Here is an 18,772-nt window from a genome sequence, read left to right on the forward strand (position 1 = left end):
ACTACTTCCTCTTTGATAGTACATTGTCAAGTTCGTCCATCTTGCAGTAACCTTTTAACAAATCTGTAGGGAGAAGAAAGGTACCATTTATCAATTCAAAATAGATAGTGGCAAAAGAAAATGGTCCTGGGTCCATCTCTGTTTCTCTATATTTATCCAGAGTCATGTCCATGTCAAAAAAAGGTAATTTCTCTGTGCTCTGGTTATGGCAGCTAAAGATTTTGCCCTCTTCCTATAGGGAGACCTTGACTTCAAAGGACATAGCAATTCTGCTAGCTCACCTACCCTATAAACTACAGAAAGAAAGGTTGTAAGGTGCAGGATGATCATAAAGACTTTTCTTGAGGAAGATGAGAATTAAAAGGATATATGGACTCAAACCCCTGTAACTTAAGGCCCAAATAGGTAAGCACATGCCCTCCATTCTCTAAAATACTAGTCTTGACAGCATTTGGATCAAGAATTACATGAAGACTAGAAAAATTCTGTAATACCCACAACTACTGAGCTGACTGAGGACATTTCCAGTACTTCTTGGAAGCGGAGCTCCTCCATTCTTTCCATTCTAAGGCATTCTCAGAGCTTCTCCTGGCTGCTCTTCAAGCAGCAAGAGCTGAAGCAGATCTGAAGCCTACTTCTTGTTCAGAAGTTTTGAACCACAGGCACTTAAGATTAAAATGGAAGTGATCAGTAAATTACTGGTTGTTGTATGACAGTTTTTTCACTTATGAAAGTAATACAGAAGTACTTTTACAATACAGACCACCTCCAGGGCAGAAGAATTAAATTCAAACATGGCATGTTACACTTGGAAAAAGATGAGAGCATTTGCTAGTGATATAAGCAGCCCTTCATGAGAATCTTGTTTATCCTCTGTAATATCCTGGTGGAAGAGAGCTTTATTAATCCATTTATGCACAAGAAACAAACACTCCTCTTTTCTTGGTAAAGGAAGATGTGGATCATCTTAACTTAGTTTCTAAGTTAAGACCCTTCAAATAAGCACATGAAAATCTTCTGACAAATGAAGGCCTAATTTTCACTTCACTTCACTGTTTGGAAAAATGAAGTTGGCAAAGGCAGGGTATATTAAACTGCACTATGTGGTGGGTAGCCTATCTCTGGCAAGTTATTGAGTTTTCTTCTCTTGTATGACTATTTGTACTTACCTCTGAACTACAGGTAGGATGGAGGTGAAGGGCAACAAATACACTAAACTGTAGCGAGCAATACAAGCTGTTGTTGCTTAGTCTTACATGTTTTAACCACCAAAACTATTTAGTCATAGATATGAATCAAATGGGTCTTTAATCTCCTCAACTCTTCATTCTAACTACCACACTCAACCTTAGTGTATGTACCAAAGCATAGTCTCTATTGATTTAGATATCTCCCTTTCTGACCACACATTCAGTAATAGCAATATTGTAAAAAAGCCATGAGCTGAGTTGCAGCTGTCTTTGTTGGTCTGGTTGTCTGGTTGATGTTTCACTATGATTTGAATACCACTTCTCTGTAAAGAAGACTGACTCACTTGAGCCTTAAGAAGAATCCTGTTTTCTGCAGAATTGCAGGCAACAGTACAATTACTTAATAATTATTTACCTGATGCTTCAGACAAATATCTCTGAACAAAATGCTAGGAGATTTTCATAACCATAGCTTGCATTATCAAAAGCAGTCTAAGCACTCTCAACAAACTTTATTCTTTATTTCAGTGAAGTAACTGCCGCTTTGGAGAGTGCAAATGCACTCTGACTCTTCTTGAGTGTGTCATTTTATAATGATTTATCTTTCTGTTTTAGGATGTAGATTTAGAATGTAGTCTTAAGTACATTTGTTATCACAGAAAACATAAAGCCTTATATGAGGCTCTTGATGATGATAAGTCTTGACTGTTCAAGAAAGAGACCAAATATCCTGAAATAACAATGATAAACTCTAAAAAACCTGTATTGCTGAGACAGAAAGATGTTACAGACTCTCATCTGTTCAAAGCAAATCCTAAGACAACTGGAAATACTACAGGCATAGTCATAGAATAGTACGATTTTGGGAGGTTTCTATTAATAAAATCTAACACTTTTGAAAATGAGCTCTTCCATCTGGAAATTATTGGGATAGTACTGAAGCTACTCTTTCTCTTCTTCTCAGAGATGTTTTTGTTTTCCACCATGTGTTTACATGTGCATTGGGTCCTCGTAAATGTACTGTGACAGGACCACTCAAGATTTCCCCTAAGTATGAATAAGTGTCTATGAGGGAGGAAGGAGCAGAACTGTGCAGAGCCGGACACCCCATTCTCAAATCAATCTTTCATTTATACGCTAAGCAATTGATGCAAAACTGATAGCAAGCTAACAGTGCAAATGGAAAGGAACTCAGATAATCTGTATGTTTCATGAGGTATAATTTGTAAAGCTATTCCATCATGTTTTAAGGAAGATACAAGCAGGAGAAAGCATCTTGAAGACTAATAGCATAATCTAGTCTAACCAAAGCATGCAGTAGAAATGTTAAAGAAGAAGGAAAGCAAAAGGAAAATAACTAAGTTTCTGCATACCCATGTCCCAGTAACCATTAACAGAGCCTAAAGGATCAGTCTCAGAATTCAACTTAAGTACAGAATCAGCTAAGGAGGTATAATTTTTAAAATAGTAGAAACTTAATAAAAATGTAATTTCCATAATATTTTATTATTTTGCAGTTTTGTAATGCTTTTCCCATTACAAACAATCTATGTTTATAGATTCTTTTGCTTTTAAATCTTGTCTGGTGACAAATCTACTTCTAGATAATCTCGTAAATGCTAAGCATATCATTCCATAAATTAGACCCAATCTTTTCGTGTAGTGGATGGGCATCTCCCCCAGGTGTTCACCAACTGTAGGGCTGTGTGGTTTCCAGCAGTGTTTGGGCAGTTCTCTACTTTGATACAACAGCCTAGTCCTAGGTGGGTAATGAAATGTCTCAGTATATGCTAAACAGAGCCTTTGGTGGTCAGCAAAATAATGGCATGAAAAACAAATGTGATGGGAGAGGCAGTTTGTGGAAGCACCACAAGCTTCCCTTGCAATGAAACATACGAGACAAACGCTAAGGGACAAGGTATTTCCCTAAATACATTAATTATTAGCAGGAGGGCATTGTGAAAACCCCTCAAGATTAATTTAAGCTAAAACAAATCTGCTAAATAGAGGAAAGGAGATTTGTTCCAGGTTAGCATCATTTAGGGAAGGGCAAGCATGAAAAAAAGCTTTGTGGAAAGACTGGATCCCAGCTTTTTCGGCACTGTAGAGAAGCTATTTTAGTGGGATGATCTGCTGTTTGGAGAATACCTGAGACACAAAATTTGTGACACATGTATGTAGAGAGCAGTGGAGGCCTTGGTTTATCTGTAGACATCTTCAGACCTAATAATCCATGTATTAAACTCTGTTTTGGTTAAAAAGCTCCTCAAGGTATCTGAAGTCAAGAGGGATTTCTGAGTAGTGAGTAAACTACAAGCATATTGTTCTGTGGGGGTGGCAAAGCCGTGAGAGCACTACCTTAACCGTCAAGAGTGGCAAATCCTCCAAAGCAAGATCAAGGTCACCCAGCTGCTGCTGGGCAGGGTAAGCTGCCACAGTTACTTTAGGAACTGATAATGCAGGGTGCATAGACACAACATCCCCTCTCCTAGCAAGTCCTTACCAGAGTATCCCTGGCATGCTTTATAAAAGTGGGTAGTCTGTTTGAATCCTAGGAGTCTCTCCACCTTTACAGCTCTCTTTACATCACTTTTAACTACAGCCCTGTGGGCATTAAGAAAAGCTTGAGTCACAATTTCCTACTGATTACTGGCAGCAGTCTGCCATCTACTGCCTATACAAGCCCTCTGTGTTTGCAGCTTTCCACCTAAACTAAGAAAGCCCACTTCGATGCTTCAGAATCTGGAGCCAAACTCATCTTGGATGTTAAAAGGCCAGTTCTCCCCTCTCAGAACTAACTTCTTTTTTAAAGGAGTAGAAAAGAGATTGTTAACAATTTTCTTCTAGATCATGTACGCAGGAAGTTGATAGGTAGGTTAATGTCAAATGAACGAATCTTGCTGCCTCAGAAAAAAAGACTTCACTATACACTTCGTTCAGGGATTAATCAGTAATTTTTTTCACAGACAAAAACTCGTATTCAGTCATATTCAATGGCTAAATTTCAGAGGATGATTACATTTTTCTGACCTTCTGTTAGTCTGTGTCCATCTTAATCTGTGTTACATAAAAGGAAGGAATAATTACATTGTGCTTGATAGATCAGTATCTCCCTGGTGCTATGTGCTGTTCCTTTGGTATCTTCTACTCTGCTGAAGTGGTGTGTGACTTTTTTCAGTTACTTTCTCTAACAAGTTAGATGCATTTCATAGCTCTTTCTTCCTTTTTTTTTTTTAATCAAAATATGTAATACTGTAAGATAAGCATGTTAGCACCAGATTTAGCTAATTGTTTAATGTGTTCGATGACTTTGCATGCCTTAAAGGTATAGTTAGGAACCTTTTTAATCAACAACTTAAATTTTCAAATTTATCTTGCACAAAATTATTCATGATAGTAGGGAAAGGAAAGTATATTAAGTCAAACTGCTCAATTCCTGTAGTCAGGTAATGCGACAGAATCCATAAATGGAAGAACATGAGAAGAATCTTTGATCAGTGTCTAGCTCTTGATTACAGGCTTAGCTTTGTAATCAATCTCCATGTCAACCACAGACTTCCCACCTGTATTTTCTCATTTCCTGTTGATTACAATGATAAATCCATCCCATCATATCTGGCCACTCAGCCTGACACTGGGAATTTCAGCTGGGGATTTTTCAACATTTTGTCATCTGAAGTCAAATGCTGTTGTCACACACAGATGCAAGCTTTCCATCAGAAGTCAACAAAAGACATACTTGTTCTATAAACAGATTTTTTCTGGCCTAGTAAGCTTGAAACTTTGTAGTTCTCTAATTTTGGGGAAATCAAGAACATAAAAATTCTCTAAAAAACAAGCTATTAATGGATAAGCCTGGAGTAATTTGAGAAATGTCTCATGGCAAGGAAATTCTCACCTCCAAGTTTCCCTTCAAGATATTATACTAGTGTAACTACTGAAAAGTATGATATACTGAAAGCAAATTAACTGTTGCAACAAATTTATATGGCTTTTAATAGTAGTAATCACAGTAAAAAAGGCATTTCTTGAGATAGCTGAATTAATCATCAGAAACTGATTACTAACTTTGTGTTGCCTTTTGTAGTACAGAGCAATGCTGCTTGAAGTACATTCAAGACAACACACAAAGAGATGTATAAGAGTATAGATGAGACAAAAATAGGGAAGAAAAAAGGGAATGTGAAGATATGTAAAATACTTGTAGCCACCTGCTGGAATCCTCCTCACCTGTGTGATTACTCATCACACATACATAGTCCCATTGACTACAATCGCTCACATTGAGAGTGCTTGCATAAGCAAAGGCTTGCAGAGGTAGGTCCTCCTACGTGGTAAAGGCAGGAGCAGTTAAACAAAGAACTAGTAAGATGAAAACATCTCAAATTTTGGGCAGGAGTATATCTCTTTAGGATGTTGAGAGAAGGAAATAAGTTCCTTCTAGGGGGAAAAAAACCAAACACAACAAAACAGTAATATTCTGCATTGGGATGCCTAAAGCCAATAGCTATCTGGAACTGAATGTAAAAGGAAACAGAATCCCATGTGATGAACTTGTTAAAAGTTGGAACATTGTCAAACCCAGCTTCAGTTTTTTTAGTTTTGCTTTTAATCAGCAAAGTCCATGCTGCACCACTGTTCACTGGTTGAACTGAAATAAATTTAAAGCCACGACTGAACAGTTTGTCTTTTATCTGCCAAGTGCCAAGTCATCACTCTGTGCTTCTGTCAAAAGCTCTATTAGTGCTCCTAAAAAACTGAGTGCACCAGATCTCTTAACATTGGTCAGAGAGGAAAACAAGTTATATTCAAAGACATGATTGCTAGTAACTTTTGCATAAGAAAAGAGCAGAAAATAAATAAATAAAATACTTCAGTTTCTCTTAATGACTACCAAAATGCTTAGTTTATTCAAGTGCAATAAACTAACAATTCAGTTTTAGGCTATTGCTGTATAGAGCATGTTCTATACCTTTCTTGACTTCAATCTTACTTGTGCATACAAAAGTTTTCTTTTAAGAGTAGGTCACTTCAGACTGTAAGATTCACATCGGAAGTAATTAAATCAGCATATCTGGTGTTACGGAAATAGTTACCTCTTCATAAAAGATTCAGTTTGAAGATGCTCACTGCCTTTTTGGTAACAACTTATTTTGCAGATTGAGGGGAAAAAGCATCAGTAAAAACCTTGAGCAATTATGAAATTGGTTTATGCATTCATGAATTTTATTCTTGACACTCCAGTAGTGGAAGAGAAGTAATGAACAATGAACTGTTGAAATGGAATTTGGACCAAGAGAATTCTGTGCTTGTATGATAGAGAATGTGTTTCTTTTCATGGCTGCTATAACATCACCTCAACTGAGGGACAGTTCAAGTGTTTTTAAACATCTTAGTCTACCCTCCTCTCAAGTGGATAGCATTTACTTGCTGGCCAACTAATTAAAAAAGCATATGTGCTAATTTCAGTTCACTGTTAAGTAATTATCAAATAACTAATTCAGTCATATAATCAAAATGTGTTTTATTAGTATAATACAGTAATAATTCAGTATTTTCCAGAAATAGAGGTGTAAATAGAGATGCATTCAAGTTTCTTTTCTTACCTCTCTGCCTTGCGCTAAAAATGGGACAGCAGAAGTTCAGGGAAATTTGTCCAAAACCCCAAGCATTAATAGTATCATTACAAACTAGCACTAAATAAGATTACATAAGCATCCATATGCTTATGCCTAAAAACAACAACATATGCCTTACATACCATTTGATGGTCACGATCTGTGTCAAAGCAAAGCAAAAGGAGTGGGAAGATAATATGGATAATATACTGCCTGAAATAGATGCCAGAGATGGTGTTAACTTATTGTGTGCATTTCTGTCTTGCTTGTTGTGCTTTCTCAGATTCATATACTTCTGTTTCCATTAATTTGGCCAAATGGTCCAGTCACCTTATTACAGGCGATTTTAAGGATATTAAAGGCAAAATAATTTTTTTGTCATCAGAAGCAACACTTCTGAAAGCTGAAATGCTGGTATCTCTGCAATACCAAGAAATTGGTGAGGGACTCAATGATGCAGTCATAATTAGAAAACTGAAACCAGCAACAGCATGAGAAAAACAAAGGTGAAACTATAAAGATCTAAGAAAAAAAAAATCTACCAACCCAAAAGAAAACAGAAATTTCCAAAGTCCAGCTTCTGCTTATTACAGAAAAAGGGAAAGAGCCTGAAAATTATGCTGACTGATGCTTTTTTTATGACTCAACTGTGTCTGGCATTCTTATAGTGCAGATGTCATTCAGTAACAGGGGAAAGGCAAACTATTAGCTTCTCTATGTCCGTGGTTTGCAATGCAGGAGTTCAGAGTTATTGCAGTATAAAACTACACTCTCCTTCTGTTGTTAACATGTATGTAATCTGATTATCACTGTAAATAGCTCATAACATGAGCTTCATAAGCAGAATACCTGTGCCCATCTCCTTTGGGCCTTCTTCCAAGGACGGGGTGTGCTGCCTGGTGATATTCTCCACCCCGGTTCAGACCAGCACTAGTGATCACTGGTTCTGCACAGTGAGCGTAATACATTCATTGTATAAATGACCAGACCTCTTGCCCGTGCATGAGGGTGAGAACATATGCCTACAGGGAATACCAGTGAGTCCGCCTCCATGGGTTCAACCCTGTTGTTTTGCTCCACCATGTCATTATTTGCATGAGCACCAGCAACAATTCATGTGCCAGAGACAGTGTCCCAGATGTCCCATTTCTTAATCTGCTGCCTTTTCCTGCCAAGCTGACTGATCTGGTCCATGGTTCAGCAAAGAGTCTCCTCAGTGCACTGCCCAAAGGACAGCAGCCACTCACCTCTGCTTGTCTGGATCCTGCTTGCTCCATGTCTCCTTGGTGCTACAGGGACAAGAAGATCAGCGAGTTGTGGGCTAGCTGGAGCTTTTTGGCCCTGTAGTACCAAGGACACTTGGTGGCTGCCTGTCCTGACCTATAGGCTCTGGTCTATCCAACAGGTCTGAGATGGCAGGAGGGTTTGATGTTTTAATACCAGATTTACTTACTTGAAGATATTTGACATTATGTTGGATTTTGATTTAGAAGAATGATACAGCATTATGCCGAAATCACAACACAGGCGTGATACAAACGATTGTAATATACAGTGGAATCACAATACAAACTGATTCCCCATGCCAGTCTCTATGTGCTCCACTGTCACAAACAAGAGAGGTTTTGTCCTAATTAGAGCGGTCCTAAACCATGGACTGAATAAAAATATAGTCTGGAAAAGTTCAGATAGCCTGCATAGTGAGACATTCTTAGTATTTTTTTTTCCTAGCAGTTTGTGTTCTGCTGCTTAATTTGTAAGAGTGAACATTGTATTTTTGTCCATGTTAAGTCCCGGCTCTCATTTTAGCCAGTACTTCTGAAGGACAAATGTTGTACTTCACTGAAGTCAAGTCCTGAAAGTTGTCAGAGGGAAAAGAAGAGCCTCCATAAGGTTGGGAGTTATCTGGGGATTCAGAGTCAAGGACTCTAGGGTAATTGTGCATGACCTTTCAGATCTGAGATCTGTCTGCATCGAGGAGGAGGCACAGCTCGCTTGAAACATCTCCAGGATCAAGGCCTTTTCTGGCTCCATCAGGAGTTTCAGGTTTAAATGGCAATTAAATCAGATGTATCTTGTGCCATCAGTGTGTGACATGCAAGCTCTGCCATGCAGGGACAGGGTGGCTTTGCATGCCACCCTTTGTGGTGGGAATTTACACCAGGATGTTAGGCTACAAGTGGTTAGTAAAATACCATTGCTGATGATTTTTAGGCGTTCTAACTGGAGTGAGGTGAAAGCAAAGCCACTACAGTTAATTTTCAATTTTCCATGGTAAACAAAGGGAGGCAGAGAGCAGCCTAGGTAAGAAGTGTATACTACAAACCACATATACGTGAAGCTATACTAACCTTTGAAATACTTGTAAACAGTTTCTGTAGAGAGCAGGGGCAGCTTTTAAGCAGCACCAGCCAAAATGTGGAGAGCAGCAGGTGTTGTGCATCCCATTTTCTGTGCCATGGTGCTGGAGCCTGGGGTGTCTGGTGAAATCCCATAATGAAACAGTTGAATGCTTTGAGAAGTTGAACACAGCTCAGCAAAGCAGATGTGAATGAACGTGGACTGCCTGTAAACAGATAATTGCGCTCTGTTGTTGAATCAAACTTTCATGAAACTAAAATATGTTTTGGTAAAATCCACCTTGAAAATGTGTTCTGCTTGTGGATCCTGCACATAGGGGATCAAGATATTGGTGGGGGTGTCTGTCAAGTACAAAGGTAATGTTTGAGATTAAATTGTATAAACCCAATACAACTTCTACATATACAACTTAGATTTTTTAGCCAAAAGTCTTTTCATTGGTGCTGCTGTTATTGGTAGTGATCTGTTCACAGATGGATTAGAATTGGAAAACATTATTAGGCCACAAAATGTTCTGTTGTTGTTGCAAAACCACCTTGCATCTGTACCATTCATACATGGTTAGTTTGCATTTCTCAGCTACCAGTCATTCTAAGTGGTAAACAGCATACTACTGGACTATGGGAGGGTTTTTTAAAAAAAAGGAAAAATGCAAGAATCCTTCCAATTCACATTCTTTCTCAAGAGGCTACCATTTCAATGGCTTGGCCTGCAAGTTACGTCATCAAAATCTCCTCTGTTCTTGTCTATGTGCTTCATGAACAATTTTTCTTGGAGGAAAGGCTGGATATTCTCAAGAACATTCTTACTCTTTGAAAATAGTAAGAATTTTCTGATTCCCTAAGGGACTGTGGGCAAGGTTAATAATTCCTGTTTGTTGCTTTGTTCACAGTTATTTTCATTGAGCATTACAATCTCACTCTTTATTTCTAATTCTGGGATTTGATCCCAGGCTAGGGAATCAGAGGATTAGTACTTACTTTTCCTCTATATGCTGTATAGGCTGGAGTGGAGAATCAAGTACATGTAAGTGACCCCCTCATTTCTCTTGCTGATGAATACTGCAGTGCCTAAGCAGAGAACCTATTGCTTGGTTTTCAGAGGTCCTTTTGGTTGGGACGACCAAATTTAAATACCTGGAAGGCACTGCAGCTACAGATACATTTGAGGAATCTTACTGTGATTCCCTGATACCAAAAAAATCCCTCTGACTGAATTTTCCTACTGTCCCACTAATTCACTCTGCTTCTGAAAAATTTTGAACAGTGTTCAAAGTCACTTTTTCTGGAAGGCGTTTTTTCTTTTTTGTTACCTTAATTGCTGAACACAAATCTTGGCCACTCTGTCAACTTCCAGTTTCTTAAATTAGTAGCATTCCTGTTCCTGAGCTAGTATTTAAATATAACTTAGCCCTTTCCACAAGAATCAACCTTTAACAAATAAATTGTCAAAGAAATTGACAATTCAAAGTCTTAAGTGTTTGAATTTCATAAGGTAGGAGCACGTTCTCAAAAACGTAAGGCATGTAAAACATGACATGACATGGTGTCACATAGATCAATATATTGAATAAGCCTGCAATGTATACTATCATCTGTTTTGGTTCTGCTGTCCATAAAAAGAGACAGGGAGAGAATCAAATAGCAGTTTTGCTCATTTACAGGAGGAGTGTGTTTTTGCGAAGAGATACATGATTGTTAAAGCTGGTGCTAGGATACTTAGATATTATACACAAGAATATACAAAAAAAGAAACATTAATATACTTTCAGCCAGTCAAATATTAGTAGCAGAAGGATCTTGTGAAAATAAATTAATTCATGTTCCTGGAGCACTCAGACAGTGTACTGAAGAATGTCACAGAAATGTCAATATGGAAATTAATAAATCTGGAGCTTGAATAAGAGAGTTCATATAGCATATACTAAATAAATCTTGGGCCAGTAAACCAAGCAATGTGGACAGAACACAGTATCGCATACATGTTGATTCAATGAGTTCTTTCATCTTGTGGACTGAATAAGGCAAAGTTCCCATGGAAGAAAAATGGTGCATAAGCATGAAACTATTTGCAAAGGCAATCCTAATCTTCTAGAATTTTTTAACTCTTAGTCTTTTGGTTTTACAATGTCAGTACTGTATAGCTGTTTATGTGTGTAGATGTATAATTCTCTAGGTTTACTTAAAAAATCTACATAATTATGATGTGGGATTATATCATATACCACATCCAGATCAGCAACATAGATCTCTGACAAGAGAATTAATAGTAACTAGCAACAGAGTTAAGTTGACATCCACTAGAGAGGATGTTAAGTACATTTGGGCATTAGGTTTCCCAGCTGGAGTCATCCTGGAGAAAACATGGGTTCTATTTTAGCAGACTATTGTGGGTACTGCTTCTTTTGGCCTGTCTTTTTCAGCCCGTTGCTCTGCTAAGTCCTTTCTAGCTCTCCTTGGTTCTACTTTTGAATCTTCCTAGCATCCTATGTTGACTCAGCTCCTATACCTCACAGTATTCGTCAGCTCAGTCCATCTCCTTCCCTAGCCATTCCGTCTTTCCTCTCAGCTATTTCTATCATTAACAGTGTTTCCCTATGCCAGATCTAGGTGTTTCTCTCCTTACTCTTCTCCTTTTACCTTCCCTCTTCTGTGAGTTGTCTGCACCAGTCTTCTTGAGAAAAACTTCTCTTCTCCCTACATAAGTGCTTCTTCTGTTCATAGTCTTTTTTTCCCAAATTTTCCAAAATCATAGCCTTACAGCTCTTCCTACCTTCCCAGTTCTCAGGTCTAGCCCGTTGAAGTTAACTGGTCACACCCCTTCTCCCCTCTCAGCTGTTCCAAGATCTTTATCCATTCTGTGATTCCCATATGCAAACCCCACTCCTACCACATTGGTCTCAGCTAGCATCTGCTCTCCAGTTCTGGTCTTCCTTTCCTATGCTCCAACTTCTTTCCCTAGGCCCGTTGCCTTTCTTACAGTCTACTCCTTCAATGCCTCTGTGTTTCAGGCCATTCCACTGCATGGGCTGTGTGTCAACAGTGGGAAGATGAAAAGACTGGGACATCTTCAGTACCTTCTATCACAATATAGTCCCCAAGAGCCAAATATTTCAAAGAGCAGTTTACCTTAAACAGGCTTGCAATACTAAAATGAAGCATCCTCAGGATGAACTAAGTATTTGGAATTTTTCATTGTCATAATTTCATCAAGGTTTCCACTAAACATGTGTGAATGAAGTATTTTCAAATGTATGTAACCTGGCTAAATGCAGTCAAAAGAGAAGGTAGTTATGGACTTTCTCTATGAAAGGGTTGCTATTTTCTTTTGCATGCAATAAACAATAGGAATTTCTCCTATAATTTTTCCTTTGAAAAAATATAACTACACATTTTTAAACAACGCAATTCTGTTAATAGTTGTTGCTAATAGTTGTTGCACCATTGTCCATTGCTATTAAGGTCCAGGAAAAGACATTGTACTATGAATGACATCTGAGATATTAAGTAAATCTATTACATTCACTGTACTTATGTCAGATATACCCATGTAAACTACTAAGACTGGATTGCAACTCATATTGAAACCTATCCATTGGAAGGTAAAGGAGTTAAAAGATAATCTGTAGATTATCTTCAAAAGACACACCAAAAAGACCAAGTTATACAGGGCTATGGGTGGATAAAGAGATCAAAAGTTAATACGGTGGTATTTACTGCACATATGTCGATGCCAAAAGGAAAGGATTATCCAAACAGAAAAGAAGGGCTTATTGTAGCCAAAAGGAATGGTATGAATATGAATACAGTTTAGCATGAATCACTGCACTGAAGATGTTCCTTATTAATAATTCAACAAAATTCAGTAACAGTATCATGAAGCTAATTAGCTTAGGCTGCAGTTATTATCAAGCTGTTAGCTGATATTACAAACAAGTTATCATTTAACGAGTCTATCAGGCAATATAGAATTATTAATAGGGAGCATCCAGAAGTTACCTTTTAATTAACCTCATAGAGAAGATAAATTATCAATATTATCTGCATTTACTTTTAGACAAAATATGTCAAGATACATAAAAATTTGATGTGAGCTTTGAACTGCTGGCAAATTGTCAGCATAGTCTTAATGCAACTTTGGGATAACAAAGAACGAAGACTGACGAAGTAATGTACGTCTGATTCCCAGAAGGCCCTCTGTGTAACTTGTATTTTGGCATCTGCAACAAATTAGGAGTAAAAGTGACAAGATTCAGGAGAGAGGTTTTCAAAGGCATCATACCTTACTGATTTCAGGTGGGAGTTGAATTTTACAAATTACAGTATTTATACTGAGAAGGTCAGATTGACATTTGCAGTACTTCTTCAGATGAAGGATCTAGAACTAATGAAGATGGGTTTGCTTCTCCAAAGTGGACTGAAGCAATGTAACATTTTATCTTTCAGGAAGGCAGCAAAACCGTGCTTTGTTATTCTTATTTTAATAATGAGACTGGCTCTAATATGGCTCCTGACTCTGTAAGTGACTGGGAAAACTGAGGGTGAAACACTACCCATATCACAGCTAATAATAAAACTGCCACTGACATTAATGGAGTGAGGATTTTGTTCGCTTTCTTTTTAATAGCTTTTTAAAACAAAATTTTAAACTTTAAAATTGGAAAATGGTGTTAAAAACACAATTTTTGTATTCCAGGCTTTCCACAAACCTTTAGGTAAACAGAAAAACAAGGCCCTATCTCTAAAAATATCCAGTAGTATCATCTCACAAGAAAAAATTACCAAGAAAACTAGAAAGATGTTGTCTGCACAGAATTATAATTTCACACATGCTTTACAATTAAACAGCTGTGAAATCCTGATCTACTTTAGTTTCTGAAAGGTATTTTACCATGTTGTACAATATTATTTCCATAACTTCCTGTCTGAACTGCTAAACACACCTCCTTGTTTGCTTTTTCACTGAATAGTAATTTCAAAATGATTATTCTACTTTGTCTAGTATTTTCTCACTCCTAATCTGTATCCTCCTTTCCTTTTATCATTCTTCTGCATTATAACCAAAGTTAACATCACTACTTAGACAAAAGCATGTCTAAAATTAGAGGTAGTGTGTAAAGGAAAATAGACAGGTAAACACATAGTTTATTACTGAAAGACTATCTTGAGCTGAATAAATATGCTGAAATATAATCTATGTTGTCTGATGAAAAATCTGGCTATGAAAATATTGATTCCTAGTTTGTTATACCAATTTCATTATGCAAATGTCATTCTTCGGTCTCAAGTAATAAACATCTAACAACCTGTTGCTTTACTTTGTGTGTTTCACCTGCCTATATTAACAACACAAAAAAAGTACTAAGACAAAATATAACCCTCCTGAACGAAAAAACCCTCCAAACCAACTGATCAACAAGAATTGAAAAAAATCCAAGCCCCTCCAAAAATTCTTCCATGCACTCAGCCAAAGAGACTCTTCTGAATAATATCACCTCCCTCTGAAATTAGCTTTCTGCAATTCCTAGTACGTTAATATTAAATCTTTTTTTCCCCCTCAAAGTTCTGTGACCAAAAGTAATTTAACAGCTTCCCCGAAGTAATGTTATTTTCCCATTACTGCTATTTTACCATGGTGCCCCAGATTCAGAGGACTAGATTTATCAAAAGAATGACTTATTAGTATTTAAATATCTTATGTAAAATGTAAGACATGAAGGTTTATATGACAATGAAGAGGATATTAAAAAATAGCAATATAATTCCTGTGATTTCATTTTTTCTCCAAGATAATTAGTTCCAGTTATAATTTGTTCCTCAATTCTCTCTTCATTTGCAGACTTTAAGGACACTACTTTAAAAGAAAGGCATGGTAAGCTCACATTCTAATATGAGCCATATTTCAAAACATTTATGTCAGTCTTTAGGCATTTTAAGATCACGGCAAGCTGTTATAATGCTGCCGTAGTTTACAGCATCTTTGGGAAATCTTATGTCTGGAATAGAATATGGGAAGTCAATGGAGAGCTTAAGAGTCCTGTAACAACTTTCGAAGGTGGTTAGCCAACCACGTTAAGTCAGTGGTTCAACAACATTAACGTGGGATTTAACATTATTTTTACCATCACACAAATTATACGCATAATTAAAAAGTGCACTTTTTGATTGTTCAATATGCCTTTCATGGCTTGATGACGTACGTTCTCAAAACCGGAGACTACAGGTTTGTAACGTTTTGTATACAATTAAAGTACCTCTCTCATTTGCTACATACTTCCGTGATGAGCACGAAACCAGTACCAGGCCTCAAAAATGCTCTACCGGGATGCCGAAGGCACGGAAAACTGGCACTGCTGCCGCTGCCCATACCCCCGAAGAGACACAATGGCGAGACTCCAAGAGCCGGGCACTTCGGACACTACCAATCTAGTCTGGACCAACCAGACTAAACTCCGTTAAAAGACAACAGAGAGCACAAGACGAGCAGAGCCGCTCACGGTCCTGGGCGACCGCCTCGCCTCGCCTCGCCTCAGCCCGCCGCGCTCAAGCCCGCCCCGAGCCCGCCCTCCCAAGGCCTGAGGTGACGGGGAAGGGAGCGGGTGGGGGGAGGGGACCGGACGGGACTTTGCACCCCCCGCGCATGCGCGCGGAGCCACCCTACCCCCTCGTCCCGTCCCCCGCCCCGTCCCGTCCCGTCCCGTCGGGTTCCCGGCAGGGGAGGGGAGGGGAGGGGGTGAGGGGAGGGAAGGAAGAGGGAGGGGCGGCTCCGCGCGCCGGGCCCGCGCGGCCGCGGGAGGGGAGTGGAGGGGAGGGGTATATCAGCTGACCGCGTCCCGTGATTGCCCCAGGCTTGACGGCGGCTGCGCCGAGAGGGCGGTCTTGCTGCTGGAGCTAAGATGGCGGCCTCCAGCGCCAGACTCTGAGGGAGTTGGAGCGGTGTAGCGGCTGCCCCCTGGCCAGGTGGAGGGTGAAGGGCGAGGGCTCCGCTCGGCGGCCCTTCGCCCTTATCGCCGGCAGCGGCTGGAAGCGCAGTGCTGGTGGGGGCAGGTCCGGGCAGCGCAAGCTCCCCGGCCAGGTAAATCCCATCGGCGGGGGAAGGCGAGGCGGCGCCCACCGCCTCCTTCCACAGCCCCGGGCGGGGCCGCTGGGCACCGAGGTGCTGCCGCTGGCGGCCGTGCGGGTGGGGGGGGGGGGGGGCGAGCCCGGCCGGTGGGGCTGTGAGGAGCGGGGCAGGGCCGGGCCGGAGGCAGCAGGCTCTGCTGCCCCGGGGCTAATGTCTTCGCCGGCGAAGTCGTCGTCCCCCCCGCCTTGCCCCAGCCGTGGAGGGGTGAGAGGCGGGCATCGGGGGGCGCCGGGGGCGGTGAGCGGCCGTCCCCCGCGGCCCTGATCCCCAGGTGCGGTACCCGCGTGGTTACCAGCTCCTGTCGAGCCCCTCCCGGCTGAGGAGAGCTGGGCTTTCTCTAGCCTCAGCCTGCCTGGCGCTGCGCTGAACGCGCTCTGCACCTGATGCAGCTTTTGTAGCCGCCGGGCAGAGCCTGCTCTCTTTCCTAGATGAGTACTAGTGTGTCCATTAGGAAAAGATACGTTATTTCTTTCCTCCTGGCCTCAGATCAAAATATAGCCCTCGTGAGATCCTTTGGGAAACAATTATGAAGAGTGGGAGAGATGAGGAGGAGACTTGCTTTCGCAGAGATGAGATTTTATTTCTTTTTTGAGTGGTAATAGTATGCCTGAAGAGCATGAGCAGAACTGAAATGTATCTGTCAGAAAATCTACCCTTAATGTGCTTATTTGCCCAAGAGTTTTTGAATTTCTCTCGTGGATGCTTTTCACTTGCTTTTTGTTTTCTGAAAATCAAATCAGGTAGACATATTAAATGGTTTTCTGTCTGCAATGAGCTGCCAACAGTCTGTGGGGTAGATCTTCCTCTCAGGTGGTGTGGAGCTTGCACCTTGATAGCTGAGTCTCTACTGAGGGCCAAGCTCTGGACTGTAAAAATACTTTAGTGTTTCAGTTTTGGGGTGGTGATGGTGTTTCTGTTTTCAGCTTAGTGCTCTCAAGCCAAGGGAATGTTTGAGCATGCTGCTTGGAGGGAAACATAGGCATATAAGTTTATTTGGAGTCTTCCTATTAATGCACTTATTCTTTCTTCTGTGGCTGCTTTTGAAGTTAATGTAATCTGAAATGTATTTTCCCTTTTTCTCTTGTTCTTTTTCACAAATAAGATCTATGGCAGTGAGTCTGAGAAGATGAAGTCGAGTAGATAGCTGCTTTGTTTCCTGTTACTTAACACTGATTAAATAATACTGTATTTAAGAAAATATTCCTTGGTGAAGTTCTTTGAAGTTGAAGCCTTTTCTTGATAATTAGAAGATCATTGACATAGGCTACTTGCATGTAGTGAGATGCATAGAAAAGGAGGAAGGCTGTCAAAGGGACTGCTAGTGACTCAAGTTTCATCTTTGAATTGAGCTGGGAAGATGCAGTTCAAACAGTCTGCCATGGCTTAGTTCAAAATAACAGGACACGTATTATAGTTGTAAAAACTATGCTTGGCTCTAGCCTGCTCCAGTTTATAGATATGCATCTTGGTCTAATTCCTGCCTTCTACAGGCAGACAGGTGCCAGAACACTTAACCAGAAATTGCTGCTTCCTTTCTATTACTGACATTTTTTTCCACTTCCAACAGATTTCTAAGTGTTTGGAGATTCGGAGCTGAGTATCTGTCCCTGTGTAGGATAGACTTTCCAGGAACTTTACATTGTATTTTAGTCTTGCTGGAATAAATTTCTAAAGATTTATTTCATCTGTATTGCTCGTTCCTCTGGGTGTCATGTGGTATTTTTCATAGTTTCCAAACATGTATCTGTCCTGAGGGACTGAATCACTGTGTATTTCCAGATTTTAAGTGGTTTGCTGGGGATGGGTTTTCTTAAGGACCAGATCTGTGTTTCAGACTGAGCAGGTGACTTCTGTTTTAACTTGTGTTTGAAGCTCAGTAAGTGAAGCTTACTGACTTAATAAAATAATTCTTCAGCTGAAATTCAACTGTATCTTGAAGTGTTAACCTTCAACTGTTTAACATCTCAATTTGCTTAAAAAAAAATTATTCTTGTGCCAAAAACCACTTAACAATTATCCTACCTCACTAATAAAACAAAATAGACCAATATTCTGAAGAAATATGACAAGATGGCTAAACTATGACTGAAAGGAACACTTTATTTCCTTCCCTCCATTAGTGAGTAAATCCTTTTGTTCTGATACTCCTCTGTCTAGCTGGTGAATCAGATTGGTTCATTGATACATCATAATGCTAGTGTAGATGGAAAAAAAACCCCAAGTGTGGAAGGTTCTGGTTATCCTCAGCACTGGTCCTTGGTGAGGGAATGGGAGCAGTCAGCTAGAAGATGGATACTAATGTCATCACCAGCATTTCTGGTAGTAGTGGAGTTAAAATTTGCAGTGTGTTTGCATCCTGGAGTATGGAAGGTGGGAAAATGCTGCTATCACTGAGGCAGGTTACACTAATCCTCTTTTAAGGATCTGGTTGGTCTCACCTCTGTCTCCTCTTACAAAAAGGGCTGCACAACAGATTAAGAA

General features: G+C 39.8%; 1 protein-coding gene across 2 annotated transcripts in view; it reads left to right on the top strand.

Moving 5' to 3' along the window:
* Positions 1–16,011: 16,011 nt before the first annotated feature.
* Positions 16,012–18,772, top strand: part of DNAJC13 (DnaJ heat shock protein family (Hsp40) member C13) — a 58,298-nt gene continuing 55,537 nt past the window's right edge. For both annotated transcript variants that reach the window (XM_049817049.1, XM_049817050.1), the window contains exon 1: positions 16,012–16,243. The gene's annotated coding sequence lies outside the window, so the exon portion shown is untranslated. The remainder of the gene's footprint in view (positions 16,244–18,772) is intronic.

This window comes from Accipiter gentilis, chromosome 14, assembly GCF_929443795.1.
Source record: "Accipiter gentilis chromosome 14, bAccGen1.1, whole genome shotgun sequence".
NCBI lineage: Eukaryota > Metazoa > Chordata > Aves > Accipitriformes > Accipitridae > Astur > Astur gentilis.